This window comes from Schistocerca americana, chromosome 1 (genome assembly GCF_021461395.2).
Source record: "Schistocerca americana isolate TAMUIC-IGC-003095 chromosome 1, iqSchAmer2.1, whole genome shotgun sequence".
Classification (NCBI taxonomy): Eukaryota; Metazoa; Arthropoda; class Insecta; order Orthoptera; family Acrididae; genus Schistocerca; species Schistocerca americana.
In genome coordinates, this window is record NC_060119.1 from 1,265,206,656 (window position 1) to 1,265,223,196 (window position 16,541).

General features: G+C 44.9%; 1 protein-coding gene across 1 annotated transcript in view; it reads right to left on the bottom strand.

The window, feature by feature from the left end:
* The window catches only part of LOC124598913, a 732,917-nt gene that overhangs the window by 151,051 nt on the left and 565,325 nt on the right, over window positions 1-16,541 (bottom strand). The window lies entirely within an intron of this gene.

The window sequence follows — 16,541 nt, forward strand, 5'->3', positions numbered from 1 at the left end:
CTACGGCCCTAAGAGTATAGAGTATATGGACAACACTCTGCTTATGTAACTCCCATTGTACCCCCCCACCCCCACCCCCACCCAAGATCTCAACGTAGTTCGCCGTTTTTTCTACGATTTTTAGTATTGGGGATGAGCCGATTTTGACTTATTAAAGAACATAGAAACGTTGTTTTCTGCCATTTGTATATATATACACATATCTCTCAGGAGCCTAAATACTGTTTTTCCTTTATTGTTTTGTTCATTCATTACGTTTAGTAACAAATATCAGTACATTCAAGTAACACGACTATCTTAACATAAGTATTGTAATGCATCCCCATGAATCTCTGCTATACGAGAGCCAATTTGTAAGTGCCGAAACTCGGGAATCGAGTGGTAGACTCAGTGAAGTGAAGACAGTTTTTTTTTTAATTTTTTTAAGCGAGGGCACGAATGAAGCATTTAAATTAGTATATTCAACTTTTCAATGTGAAGTCTACAAAGGCAGTCATCCATTTGGAGCGAGCTGTGAAGTGTGCGAGGGTCCGCTGCGCTTTTATTCGTGGATAAACTAAGATAGCGCTGCAATGGACGCAGATCGGCGGGTCCCTGGTGAAACTGTGCGCGTTCTCGATATCAAGCGTTAACATTGCGAAGACTGTGATTCGGTGACAATAAACCTTGATCTGTGTAATACCCACCCATTAAAGTGAAACTTTTCCGCGGGTGCCACGAAGTACGACGTTGGATAGAAAAATATACTCCGTAAATATATCAGTGCCGCGTACTTCAAATTGTACACGCTCTGGAATAGCAATCCCACGGCATCAAGCTCTCGACGTCAACTGCGACAGTCAATTTTATACTTACCTGCAACAGATATATAATGAATCTGCAGACATTATTTTCAATCCAGAATTGTCGAATACCAACATCGTGCGTCATCGGTGCCGCAATCTCTCGAAACCCTGCAACGAGGTGAGGTGCACCCGAGACGGGGAATTTGGAAACATACTGCTAAACGGGATCAGGCTGTCAGCTGCTATAGTCATCTATTACGCATTTTTTCTTTAAAAATAGAATGTTGTTCTACTTGTAATATGCTCTTTAAATTTACAGCATTGCCACTGCAACAATACTACCATTTAAATGTAGTCTATTTCACTTCCCTCCCTACAATAATCTTTTCTTAATTTGTACAGTAGTTGTCACATAAATTCCTCTTCACTCAGTCTACTTGCCATGTTTCGCAAATTCTGATTTCTCGTGTACTAAATAAATAACTTTCCGAAGTGAACAACGTTGAAACGCCATTATACGGCGTACGGGGCCTACCTATCAAAAACGTGCTTCGTATGATTGGTCGAAAACTGCAGCGCGCGCTCTGTTTGAAATTGACAGCTGATGTAAGCGTGTATACGACATTATGCGGATTCGGCGCGTTGTTATATTACGGGCGACCAAGTGCATTTCACGGTGCATCCATATTTACTATTCAGCAACACTGAAGAGCAGCTTGTGCAAGAAAATTATGCTTATTTATTGATGGATAAATTCTGAAGGACTATAATGACCTTATTTTGTAACTCTTGTAAAGATATTTGCTTCAGCAGCAAACTGGGGTGTAGAGGCGCTACTCAGTTCGCCAGCTGCAGCTTATGTTTGTCTAGCACTCTAACCTTTTTCTTTCAAAGTTCCACTTTACTCCTAACATACTCTCGTTTGTGTCTATTTAATTGCAACATTGTAGGTCAACTGAGCTACCACTCGTGACTTCCTATGCGATACGTTTAGCATGAGCAGCATTAATATTAATATTGAACCCCTACCGCACTTAATTTCAGTAGGCTAGCTCGCATCATCAGATGTGGTAAGGTGCATAAATACACAGCCAAAGGAGGTCACCAGTCACAATATTGGAACGCCACAACGAAACACACAGAGGAAAAAGACACAATCCGTGTGCGAGCAGGATACACTTTACGTATTTAACGTGTCCAATGAAAACTACCACACAAAAAATCGCAGTACGCGAATCTTTAGACTGATTTTGAATTGGACTTTCTCATATACTGTGACGCGCCGCGTGCTAGCTTGCGAGACAGGGAGGTGAGCTAGAAAAAAAATGTTCAAATGTGTGTGAAATCGTATGGGACTTAACTGCTAAGGTCATCAGTCCCTAAGCTTACACACAACTTAACCTAAATTATCCTAAGGACAAACACGCACACACCCATGCCCGAGGGAGGACTCGAACCTCCGCCGGGACCAGCCGCACGGAGAGGTGAGCTAGACCCGGATAGAATCCGCGCCGCGGGTTAACGAACGTGGACTGATGTACGGGCCACGCTGAGTGCCGTTTTTTGGTGGTTTCTCAAGCTCGATTAGGTAAATGCTGGTATGGTCCACAAATTCCGTCTTAGGGAATACGGTACATCAACGTTAAAATACGATAACACGCAGAACAAAGTTCATGGACAGGTGTGGCATACGATTTTCATTTGAAAAAGCGGAGAGGAAAAGAAAAATACGAAAGACTACTCTTGAATTGTCTGATGGACGATGTCTCTGTCCCCTCCCAAACTCATACTCTCTCTCTCTCTCTCTCTCTCTCTCTCTCTCTCTCTCTTTCTATCTCTCTCTCACCGCGTCCTCTGATTATTGTGGTGCACCAGGATCCTAATATTGTGCCTACCTGCGCTTTATCTTCCGTAAGATCTAACAGATATGAACTAACATTTGTTTATGGGAGTGGAAGAAGTGGGAAATTGTGCCGGCGAAGCAGTCAGTCCACGTGCGTTTCGCTGAGTCAAACGTGTCCTTGCTTCGTGTGCGTCCCGCAGAAATAGCCTGCACGTTCCTTGCGGCTAAGGATGGTGCACGCGTGTCTTGCTCGCATGGGGCTGCCAACACGTGCTGCGAAGTACTCTGCAGTGTTCAAGGTTATGGAAGGATTTTAGTGGCTCTGTAGGGCACGTGGAGCGAGGACAAGATAACAAGCAGCACATCAAGTGTGCAGACATGAGGCAGTAATAAGAACGTCGACGACAGAGAAGTCTACGGACAACTCTCGCAAAAGCTCTCACCACGACTGTCAACAAAAACACCGCCACCGAGTTACAGATCTCAAACTGGTGTACTGAAGTGTCACACGAAGCGAGGGAAGTGGCTTTCGCGTGACGCTTCAGCTGGACAGAGCGCGTTGTGGGAGAAGACTTGTCGGTGTGCGTGTGTTTACACGCCGGCTGTTTAACCCGGCCGACGGCAGCATACTTGCCACGACCTCTGGCCGCTGGCCAAGCCGGCGCACACAGCACCAGCTGTCTGAGTGGCTGTGTGTCTCCAACACACTGCCGGACCACGTCACAGCTGGCCACTGGCAATGCTGCTGATGGCAGATTTCAGCAAGAGTTATGTCGCTACATTCCGTCTTTGTGAATTCGCAAAAATTGCTAAAAAAGACAAGTCAGTTAGGAAAAACACAGTAACATGAATACACTAGTTTCACCAATTATTATTGGTTTTTCCGTCTTAAGCTTACTCCAGTTTAAGGGTGTTTCTCACGATACGCGATTTGCTTTTCTTTACAAAGCATCTTCTGAGAAGTTCATTTTGTAAATATAGTAGCGTATGCACAATACCTCTCCACGTATTGCTAGTTATGGATTAAAAGCAGTGTTTCTTTACGAAAAAAAAAGGCGCACAGTACTATTTTTAATCTATAAATAACGAAGTGTGGAGACACATTATGTGTGCGGTGGTGTATTTACGAAATCACTGATGGTTACAATGTGTGTGTCTATCCTGTGTTGGTTGGCTCATTTGTGGGAGGGGACCAAACAGCGAAGTCATCGGCCCCGTCGGACTAGGAAAGGACGGGCAAGGAAGTCGGCCGTGCCCTTTGGAAGGAACCACGCAGACATTTGCCTGTAGCGATTTAGGGAAATCACAGAAAACGTTAATCAGGATGGCCGGACGCGGGTTTGAAGCGTCGTCATCCCGAATGCGAGTCCAGAGTGCTAAACAGTGCGCCACCTCGCTCGGTCTATTCAGTGCCTGTATCTTCACAATAGAATGTGCTTCAGATATGCATCCAAACACAGACAATGTAATCATCTATGACGTATCCATGCCTAAAATGGCGATATATTTTTTATAAATTTTTACTTATGGCACCCACAACTGTTCTGCAATATGTTCGTGGTAAACAAGTCCCCCACAGCTGTAAAATACTTTTATTGACCGAAGTCTTACACGAAAGAAGTAGCTATACAAAACCTCGGTTTCAGGGACTAAGTCCCATCATCCGGTATATCTGAAATGTAGCAGTAGTCAGAAACGCTAACCATTACACCACCACAGCACTCTGCCAGCAGTAGGACGTCATGCCCATGCATAAACAAGTAGTAGTAAAACCTCTGCAGTTTTGGCCTTTATAGCCTTTGACGATGGCTCTCGCAATGGGGGGATGAAAGGCTGGTCACAGAAACGTGCCTTGGATCGCGACCTCATGCCCATAAAACTGAAAGCACGGAGGATGTAAATATTCGCCGTAAAAGCCTATATTTCGTTATCGTGCTTCACACAGTCACTATTGTTGTCTATTAGCATCACGAAGCCTTCCAAGGATTTTACTCCTTGACCTTCACCTGGACAGCATGCAGCACTACAAGAATTTCTGTGAAGTGTTGCCTGTTTGTCATTACATGTATTATGCCGAACAATTATTACTCGTAACGAGTAAGACTTGTACCAACTGTAGTAACATTACAGTTCAGTCAAAATCACTGAAGTAAATGGATGCATGCCGATGAAATCAATGAAGATTAAAGTTCGTCACAAAACTGTGAAATTGATGCAGATGTAACGACATGCAGCGATGTTGAAGAAAAACTCTCAGAGACGCTGACTTGTAATCTTACGAGTACGTCACGACAAACGAAAATTTGCGACAAAACTGTGAAATTAATTCGTTCACTTACGGAAGCATCACTAACAGTGGCAGTTTGAGTAAGGCCTGAAGGCGTGTTCGGACAGAGGATGCAGGTGGTCCGCAGCTGCCAGCGCGTCTTCAGTTACTACCACAGGTCCCATGCAGGCGCAGGAGTACGTCTCCCATAGCATAATACTGCTCCTAGTAGCCTGCGTCCGTGATGCGCTACACGTTTCGAGTTGCCGTTCACCTCGAGGACGCCGTTCGTGGAGACGACCAGCGACACAGTGCAGCAAAAATGTGATACACCCAAGGAGCTGACAGTTTTCCATTGATCGACGGTCGAATCCCGATGGTCAACGTGTGAACACGTAGGGCTGGTCTCCTGCGGAGCTCCGTGTTCAACAATGTGTGATGAACGGTGTGCTTCGAAACACTTGTGCGGGCACCAGCATTGCGCTCTTTCGGCAGAGATGCTACATATCACCATCTACCGTACTTCACAGAGCAGACAAGCTTCCACACCCCACGTTCTGTAAACAGTGGTGGAGGTCCAACAATTTAGCGCCTACTGGTAGTTTCACTGTCCTTCTACCTCGTTCCGTAGACGTTGACGAAAGTAGCACATGAAAATTCCACTAGCTTCACCGTTTTCGCGATACTAGTTTACAGGCTCTGTGTCATAATAGTCTGCCCTTTATCACAGTCGCTTATCTCAATGGAATTCCCCATTTGCAGACCGCTAGGGCGATTCCCGTCCGCGTCTGCTCCGGTTACATAGTCTACTTTTGTTACAGCGTCACGTGTCCACATCGCCACCGGGCTTACATACTTTTGTTACAGCGTCACGTGTCCACATCGCCACCAGGCGGCATACAACGTCGCAGTGGGCGGTGGTCATAATGTTTTGGCTGATCGGCGTATATCGTAAAATCGTTTGTTGTTTACTTACACATCACAGAATATAACGTCCACATAGGACAAAACATACTCCATCGCCGCTACCTCTCTTTTCATGCAGATACAATCAGCCTTATGTAAGTACTACGTATAAAGTACATTATACGTCCAGAATGAGATTTTCACTCTACAGCGGAGTGTGCGCTGATATGAAACTATCTGGCAGATTAAAACCGTGTGCCGGACCGAGACTCGAACTCGGGACCATTGCCTTTCGCGGGCAGGTGCTCTAGCATCTGAGCTACCCAAGCACGACTCACGCCCCGTCCTCACAGCCTTACTTCTGCCAGTACATCGTCTCTTTTTACAATATACGTTTTCAATTTTTTTTTCAATGTCACTGTAACTACCGCAGTTCATTTTACGTTCGCTATCGTAAGCATATGCAGTTACTTACGGAATATATTAAAGCTAATCAGTGTTTATAGAATCTGTAGCACGTAACAGTTCTTTACTCGTATCAATACGAGGAAAAGGTTGTTGCAGTTGAAATGTTTTTGTGACGCATTATAAGCGAAAAACAAAAAGTACACCTGTATATTATATATGTCTTTACGTCACAAATAGCACCGATAACTATTTGTTGTAATACTCGCAGAGGCAAATACTCAAAAATGTGCTAATATTCAACATTATTCTTGTAACGCAACAAAACTACACACCTAAAGATGAGGGTTGATAACCTAGAAAGCAAAGTGCAGTTGATAAATAACGATAGTAAGGGACACGCTTCATTTGTTTTTTGAATCTGCAACAATTACATTCTTAACCTAAGACCCATCACGGAAGTCATTAATGAAACGTAAGACATAGCGTCGATGGATTTATGGCGACGGATTACCATAAAATAATCTTAAAAAATCACGAAGTTTCTTTTCGGTGAAATTCAGCCTTCACATCAAAACGGCCATGATGAGAAGGCGGAGTTGGCAGCAGGGGCGAAGTAATGCCTTATACGTGGTACCGATCAACCGTGTAGCGTAAACACCTTATAAACAACTCCAAGGTTAACAACTTGTTTACTTTGCACGGATGACTGGTTCCTGGTGTAAGCTATCACTTCGCTGATGCTACCAACGCTGCCTTCTAAACGTGGCCATTTTTGTCTGAATACTGTCGTTTGACAGAAATCCGCCAGAAAGCGTAGACAAGAGGCCAATTCGCATTTTTTTAAAATTGATTTATTTTATTTTCTATCGACGATTCGTTTACAATATATACCATACATGAGAGTAGACATCGAACGACTTCAAAGACGTGCAAAAGTAGGTCTAGCCAATGCGAAAGTGAAACAATGATGGTAGGCGAACTTAAACGGGAATCTTCGGAAGTACGGCGACGTTTTTCTCAGGAAACCGTGTTCGGTTAATACAGAGAAGCGGAACTGCAGGAAGACAGTGCTACGGTATACATCGCACAGGGACCAAAATAAGATGGAGGGAGATTAGGGAGCGTAAAAAAGGTATGTAGACAGCCATTTTCCCCCAATGAGTGGCCTATGCGAATTCAATACAGACGAAAATGTTCGAATATTGATACCAAGTACCATCCGTCAAGCACTGTCCAGTGGCTTGCGGAGTACACTACTTGGTCAAAAGTATCCGGACACCTGTAGTGAACATTAATATGGGCCGTGTCCAGCTTTCACCTTATGACGGCTCGGATTCAGCCGGGGATAACCTCAATGAGCTGTGTGAAAGTCTGTGGAGGAATAGCACTTCATTCCTTCTCAAGACTCGAAACCAAAGAAGGTAATGGTGTTGGACTCTAGGGTATGGAGCCAAGTCGACGTTCGAATTCATCCCAAATGTGTTCCACTGGTTCAGGCCGTTGCTCTGAGGAGACCAGTCCATTTGAGGAATGTTATTGCCCACAAACCACTGTCGCAGAGGTGCTGGTTTATGACAGGGTGCACTGCCATGCCGATAAAAATCAATTATCATCTCCGAGCTGTTTCTCTACTGTGTGATGCACATGGCGCTGTGCAACGTGCCCATGTTCTTCAGCCTTTAGCGATTTATTGAGAGCAATGTGGGTACCGCACTTTGATCTCTATGAACAACACCGTACCGTAACACATCGTCCTGCTCAGTACTTCATTGTTGGCACTACACATAACGGCAGGTAACGTTCTCCAGGCATAAGGCAAACCCAAACCCTAACGCAGGATTGCAATACGGTGTAGCGTGATTCATCAGTCCAAATCACTCGTTTCTAGTCATTCACTATCCACTGGTGTCGCTCTTTGCATCACCTCAAGCGTAGCTTAGCACTGACCACACGTGTGTGGCTTATGATGAGCTCCTCGACAATCGTATCCCTTCGTTTCTGACTCCCTGTGCACATTCACTGTGCTAGCTGGACTTCTGGTAGCACTTAACACCTCTCGAGTAATTGCTTCCATTCATTCCACGAGACTTTTTGCAACCACCAATGCTAGACAGCCCCTGTCCGTTAGTAAGTGAGGTCTACATGGTCTAGCTGTGGCTGGTCCTTCGCGTATCCACTTCACAGTCAGATTACGAAGCTTTAGAAGGTTTGAAATGACCCTCACGTGTCTGTTGCTTAGATGACGTGAGGGGCAAACTGTACCCCATGTCGAGCAGTCGTAAAGAAGCGCAGGGAGGATTGTTGCAGAATAAAGGCGGAGCTTGGTCCACGTCCGTAGTTCCGTGCTGGCGAGTGTAAGATAGATCTGGTGGAGAATGTGTAGCGGCTTGATTCGTTTCTCTCGTATGTGTGTGTTAAAAAGTAGCTTCTTATCCAGGATAATACCAAGATTTTTAACTCTGTCCGTCCAGTTCAGTGGTCGAGTGTGCAGAATCAGGCGATCACGGAGATCAGGTCGTCGTCGTGGAAACATCACGGCGTTCATCTTTTTTGCATTGTGTTTGATACAGTTTTCCAACGCCTATTGTTCAGTTAATGTCCGTTGTCGCTGGAGGCGGTTGATGATGGCAGCTACACGTCGGCTACTCGTCAACCAAGCCGTATCATCAGCAAACTGGGAACGCACCACTCGCGGCAGAGCTGGGAGGTCGTTAACATAGATGACGAAGAGAATTGGTGACAAAACTGATCCCTGTGGAATGCCTTCCGAAAGCTGTTAGAGACTGGAGCGTTGTCCTTCTATCTTAACCGTTATCATCCTGTCCTGAAGAAAGCTGATGATCGACTCGGTGCAGTAGTCAGGAAGGACGCGACGCTCATACAATCTGCTGATCAGTTTGTCACGCCTTCTCTATATACAAAAAATGGCGGCGGTATAATTAGACACATTCATATTATAAGCGGTATGTTTTGAGATTCGTAGAAGTTGTAATTCCGCCGAAAGTCGAGGACTAAATGTGAAGTGATTCGGCCTTACCCCATTCTGGTCCAGGATACTCCTAGCCTCTCTTTTATACTGACGGGTCCGCCTCTCGTGACATCAGGTGATCAGTTCCGCAATAGATAAGTGTGTCCGGATACCTTTCATCCTACAGTGTATGTACGTAAATGTAGAGCATTCGATATGAGGACAGCTTTACTTTTACATTACGTAAATCGATTAAAAGTACCGATACCGGGTTAAAATAGCAGGGGGCGGTCTCTTTCAGAGCACTTTTTCTCGCATATATAGCTGCAAAAACTTTGCTTGCGAACATAAACGAACATTAAGTCAACACGTACGTCTTTTCACACAACACCTTGTCGGCCATTGCGTTCAGTAGTGTGGATCACGACGTGTGAACCGTCCACCCCGGTCGTACCGCCGTCCCTGTGGGAATCAAACGGCCCTGGGTGACAACAGACGCCGGAGGCTGGCAGGGGAAGGGCTGCACAGCTTCCGGATGTGGTGTCCTGGCGTCACAATGGCAGGCGTGGTGCCGCCAGATTGTGGGCGGCCAGCGCACCCACGCCTAGGGCCGGAGAAGCGAGCAGCCTCTCAGCCTGAGCTCTCAATCCAACGATGTGCAGCGCGTTTCCTGCCCCGTCCGTATGGTCACTAAATCGTTTTCTATTACCATATTTGCCGGACGTTGTGACCGGGCAGTTCTAGGCGCTTCAGTCTGGAACCGCGCTTCTGCTACGGTCGCAGGTTCGCATCCTGTCTCGGGCATGGGTCTCTGTGATGTCCTTAGGTTAGTTAGGTTTAAGTAGTTCTAAGTTCTAGGGGACTGATGACCTCAGATGTTAAGTCCCATAGTGCTCAGAGCCATTTGAACAATTTTTTATTGCCATATTTTTTTGACGATGAGCTCCTGGTGCAGGCTGTGGGGGTATCGACCGGTCACCGTGTCATCCTCTGCAGTAGGACGTCATTCGGATGCGGTATGGAAGGGCATGTGGTCACCGACTTTCCAGATCTTGCAGCAGCAATTTACTCAAGTAGCTCATCAAATTGGCATCACGAGGCTGAGTACATCCCGTATGTCTTCCAACCAAGGTTCAAATGGTTCAAATGGCTCTGAGCACTATGGGACTCAACTGCTGAGGTCATTAGTCCCCTAGAACTTAGAACAAACCTAACTAACCTAAGGACATCACAAACATCCATGCCCGAGGCAGGATTCGAACCCGCGACCGTAGCGGTCTTGCGGTTCCAGACTGCAGCGCCTTTAACTGCACGGCCACTTCGGCCGGCTTTCCAACCAAGGGAAAATCTTTGGCAGTACCGGGAATCGAACTCGGTTCCTCCGCTTGGTAGCCATCACTCTGATCTCTCAGATTCGTAGGTGGACATCGTATTTTTTGTTTAGTCTGACATTTTTTGTTTGAGTTTTATTTCGCAGAATCATGTTTCTTGTTAATAGTACACATTTCTCGTTATGTGAGCGTCGTCATTTCAACATCTGCGCAATCAGCATTTATATGTGTGTACAGATCCAGATGCAGCTAGCATTTTTTGCGAGTTACATGTACGTATCGATCATTTGAAAATGGCCATAGTGGGTGAAATTAGCTGTGTTACGTATAAAGACTTTTGCCTAACGATTACAACATAATGAAGCATAAAAGATGTCCTTTAATAATTTTGTATACCCTGTTATCCTCCTGTACACATAAAAAAAGACTTTCCATATGATATCGTCTGTAGAGTTGCTGAACAGAAAGCTCTGGCAGTAATTCAGCCTGTCGCCAATTTGGTACCGATAACGGTCGATTTCCACCAAAAACGTTGTTTTTGCCCCATCTAATGAGAATGTAATAGCTTGTCATTACTCTAGAATCCACAAATACAAAAAAAAAAGAGGCGAAATGCTGCCTCGTTGGTTTAACTCCGCGCCAATAATGGAGCAGTAATCTGTCGCTGCAGACCAACGGCAACGTTCTTTCCCGAAATGCTGTTTTCAGTAGACATTTGAAGAGTGCAGTTGTAAAGACGGTCAAGTGTTTGAAAATTCTTTTTACAGGAAAGCCAGAAAACCAGCTCGCGTATTTTGGACTGATTTATAACACAGTATCACTTCCAATGGCTATGTTTATACACTTCTTTACCTGTTTACATACTTGGGAAACATTTGGAAACTAATTGTACCATTGGTTTTACACTGTATCTGAAACTAGACTTGAAGCTCACGTCCGCATTCACCCAAGTCATCACTTTCAGTATTATCCACTTTTATCTATAAATTTATAACTTTGTTTATACGAGAGACCAAGTATAGTACTTTGTACAAAGTACAACTAAAAACAAAACCATTTTACTATACTGTCACTTACTGACAGGTTGCAGAGAGACGTTGGATTTAGCGCAGTTTCTTCGTCCTACGGCTCACAGGATATCACAGTTATTAGTTACAGATGCACGACATAGAACAGTTCTATCACAATACCATTGATGTGTAGCCAAATAACATTAAATCAGTCGGTAATATGCCACTGGAATACGTAAATTTCTTACACCAAACGATTTAGTCAATTTCGATTATTTCGGAAAATTATTTGACGTAAGAGGTGATTCTACTATAAGTTATCAATCTCCTGGAGAGACAACAGCGGAACGACAGAGTAGCGGCGTAACGTGTTGTTTAACGCTCGCGGCGACACAGTCAGGCGGAAGAGTCGCGGCCTTGGACTGGCGGCGCACTTCCGCCTGATTGCAGTTGCGCCTGAAGACGTGCGCAGACGTGCCGAAACGCTGTTTCGCCGTGGCCGCACGTGCGCGCCCGCTCTGGCGCCGCGTCAGCAGCCGTGTTTTTACTGCAGCTCCCTGCACTCGCCAAGACGCCGTCGTGACGTCTCGCCAGTCGCTAAACCTCAAGCGCGAGCCCCGCGAAATGCATTTCACGCATATATGTAGGCCATAAGGTTTTATCCTATTTTTCTACATATTGTGCGACGAATTTCGTAACACCTCGATGATGCGCACTATACTGATATTTAAGTTCAGTTTATGGCGGTCTGGAAGAAAACTAGTTTGATGGAACTCTCCAAGCAAATACACTCTTAAAGCAGACGCCAGAGCGCAGTGCGTGTTGATAATCTTTTCTGTCATGTTACGTTCGCATACTGAATAACCGAAAAATGACCGTCTATTCTGATTTCTGCGCGCAATGTTCGTTGTTGGCTGCAGAACTGTCGCACCGTCTTCTCGAACATTGGTTTTCTGAATTTACTCAACAAGGTTTCCGCAGAAAAGCGACGCCGTTCTTCCAAAGGTTCTCATTTACGATCTATGTTACACTTACGTGTGGGCTATATTGACCGGTTACTGTCTAACAGCGTCCCTGAATTCGTTTCATGTCTGCTCTCATACCAACTTGATGGTAACTCCAAAGTTGGAGCAGTACTCTAGAATCGGTCGCACTAGCTTTTTTGTACGCGTTGTGTTTTCAAGATACACTGCACTTACCCAAAGCTCTTCCAACCTACCTGAGTCTCCCGTTCGCTTTCCCTGGTTCAGATTCTGTCCACTCGTCTCATTTCCCATCGCACGTGAGTATCAGCTGTAAATGCGACGCGCTCGCACTCTTCTAGTAATCGGATATCAGCGCGATCTCTCTCTGTGTCACTTAAATCAACTTCTATTTTAAAGACAGCTGACGTTCATTACACAAAGTTTATCCAAATCTTTCTCGATTGCATTACCACTGTCTGACATGTCGTTTTTTGTAGAAAACAGCAACGCTGGATAAAAATCCGGTAGTGCTAACGACTTAGGAGGCTAAAACACTTATCAGTATCACGTTGAAGCCCCTCTGGTCTGGTTAAATGCACTGATTGGGTTGGGAAGGCTGCCACAGAGCCAAGTCGTTGCATCCTCTCCTAAGCTAAGATGTCCCACAGCTGTTGTAACCAGTCTCTGATATGCTGGATACAGGTAGTGGGGCGAATTTGAGGTCCGAGCTGAACCCAAATATGTTCTCTTGTGACAGATCGATAGATCTTGCAGACCACACGGGTACATCAACATCACGCGGACCCTTCATCTATATATACGTGCCCTTTGCGGACAAGCATTGTCCTCTTGGGGAAAACTGGCAACACAATGTTGTCGCATGACAGCTAGCACATGTGGACGGAGGGTGTCCGTGACTGACAGAGTTCCCTAAATCACTACCACCAATCACATTAAGACGTACCTGATAATTCCACACTCCATAACGCAGGAATAACTCCGCAGTGCGTCTCCAGAACATTGACAGAATGGGACCTTTCTCAGGTCTTCGAATGCCGTCACTAAACTTTTACTTATGGTTGCATCTGCAGAAACTACGATGGAAAACATACAAATAAATTACAAAATTGGGATTGAAAAACTATATCTCTTCTTATTGACTAAGCATACTTCAAAGTAAAATATGATCTACACCTGCGAACCAGCTTATAGTAATCGTGATGTAAGTAACATGCGTTGTCATAGAAACTTAAAAGACCAGCGTTATACACCTAAATAGACGACGTAGGCTGTACACTTCTAGCGCTACATGCGCGCGCCCTTTACATGTGACTTCAAAACACGAAAATAATTTTCTTTATTAATGTAATTCGTACCCATATCACTGTTGCCATCTGTGTATTAGGTAAGAGATATTTTAAAAGGTGAGAGACATAACATAACTTAACTTAGTAACGAAATGTTTTTAAGGTGACAGTGCATAACGATGTTTCGCATTGGGACAGAATATGCATAAAAAAAGAAGGAAAAGCAGGGTTTGCACTAGAACCAGTGCGTACGTAAAAGTGAATATTGTAGCATGTTATATCGTCCATTTCTGACACCCTTCATCCGGAAACAAGTAATTTACTTGGCGATGTCAGCGCAGCTCGGACAGGGCGACACAGCGACTCATTCCGGGCATAGGGGCATTTCCGGTGGACGAGAACTCTCGGAGTGCACATACGCAATGACGTATCGAGCAGGAAGTTTCTACGAATACTGGGTGCAAGTTTCATAGATTTTTGTGCGGGTGCAAATTTCACAGGGCGGAGTTTTCATACAGCCGCGAGTGGTACCTCATTTCTTGTACACACGTTGAACAGTCTGCGTTGATACATCAACGTACCCGACACCTTATGCACAGGGTGTTCCAAATACGAAAGATTTTTCTGCCACTCTCTCGTATCTCCACGACGACCCGCCTTACTACGGTGATTCCATACAACCGACTGGGACATACGCACCGCTTCCCTGCCACGACTTAAGCCGTCGGCACGCGTGCCGTTCTTCCGAAGGTCAACGTTGAGTGTGCCGAGTTCAACGTGCAGATGGATGCACAGAAACGATGCGGCTTATGCACACGGCACGTGTGCCTCAACGTGGTATACACGATCGCAGGCCCTTCAGCGACAATATTGTCGGCTGTAGTTGGCTCGCAAATCACACTGTTTACCAAATAGACAGACATAAATTTCTTACGTTATCTGTAGGCCTATTACAAGGCCCGTTTCCTCCCTTGTCATATGCTAGTCATGTTCATTTGTGTGTAATAACGTAAATAACAATTTCAGTGTTCGTGAACAGGGTATAATGGAGAAAGAAAAGCGCCATTTCCAGTCAATAAGGACATCGGCTTATAAAAGTTCCATTACAAATAGTGCGATGCAAATATACCATAATTCTCCAAGTGAGATAGAAATTATTTCCTCATTCTCACGTTTTAGTGAAACCCTAACGTCTTTCTTACTTGATCACCGTTCTCATTCAGTAGCAGAGCCTTTGCACCACGTGAAATGCAAAACTTGAAACAAGAAAGTGCAAAATGTCTTAGTGCAAGTTGTCTTGTAGATAAACGCGATGAAACGACTCACTCCCCAGAAAGAACGCACTTATAATAATACAATTTCGAATGTTATAGACTATTCTTCTACTAAAGTGATAAGGAAGGTCTGGAACCGCACGACCGCTACGGTCGCAGGTTCGAATCCTGCCACGGGCATGGATGTGTGTGATGTCCTTAGGTTGGTTAGGTTTAAGTAGTTCTAAGTTCTAGGGGACTGATGACCTCAGCTGTTAAGTCCAATATTGCTCAGAGCCATTTGAACCATTTTTTTTTTTTTTTTGATAAGGAAGTATCAGAACCTATAAGAAAATGCGATGGTTAGGGAAAAAAAAAAATTTGGATGCAATGAGACGCGAACCAGCAACAAATCATCTGTTTCATTATTAATCTGTATCTCTACTCATTAGACTACGCAGACTGTACCCTGCGTCTCAGCATCTCCTCAAAGCTTTAATCATAGATATATCATTACCCGACGTTTAACTATAACAAATCGTACCAAAAACAATGCGTTTCTGATAGATCCTCAATATTCCGCTGCCTTGAAACGGCATACTTACATAATAAACAACTTGAAATAATTCTTTAATCACCACTGACGTTCCCCGTCGCTTATTACAACAAATCGTACAATTACCGACGGGTTTTCGGGAGATCCACAATTTACTGGCGCACAGAAACAGCATTTATGTACATGGGCTCTACATCTACATTTATACTCCGCAAGCCACCCAACGGTGTGTGGCGGAGGGCACTTTACGTGCCACTGTCATTACCTCCCTTTCCTGTTCCAGTCGCGTATGGTTCGCGGGAAGAACGGCTGCCGGAAAGCCTCCGTGGGCGCTCGAATCTCTCTAATTTTACATTCGTGATCTCCTCGGGAGGTATAAGTAGGGGGAAGCAATATATTCGATACCTCATCCAGAAACGCACCCACTCGGAAACTGGACAGCATGCTACACCGCGATGCAGAGCGCCTCTCTTGCAGAGTCTGCCACTTGAGTTTGCTAAACATCTCCGTAACGCTATCACGCTTACCAAATAACCCTGTGACGAAACGCGCCGCTCTTCTTTGGATCTTCTCTATCTCCTCTGTCAACCCGACCTGGTACGGATCCCACACTGATGAGCAATACTCAAGTATAGGTCGAACGAGTGTATTGTAAGCCACTTCCTTTGTTGATGGACTACATTTTCTAAGGACTCTCCCAATGAATCTCAACCTGGCACCCGCCTTACCAACAATTAATTTTATATGCTCATTCCACTTGAAATCGTTCCGTACGCATACTCCCAGATATTTTACAGAAGTAACTGCGACCAGTGTTTGTTCCGCTATTCTAACTGAAGGTCAAAATGGCGTGTCGCGACTCTGTACTTAAGTGAGATGGAGTCATCTGATGTGACGTATGTGGCATCCTTCCTTTCCATTGGTTCACGTGCAAACCCGCGTT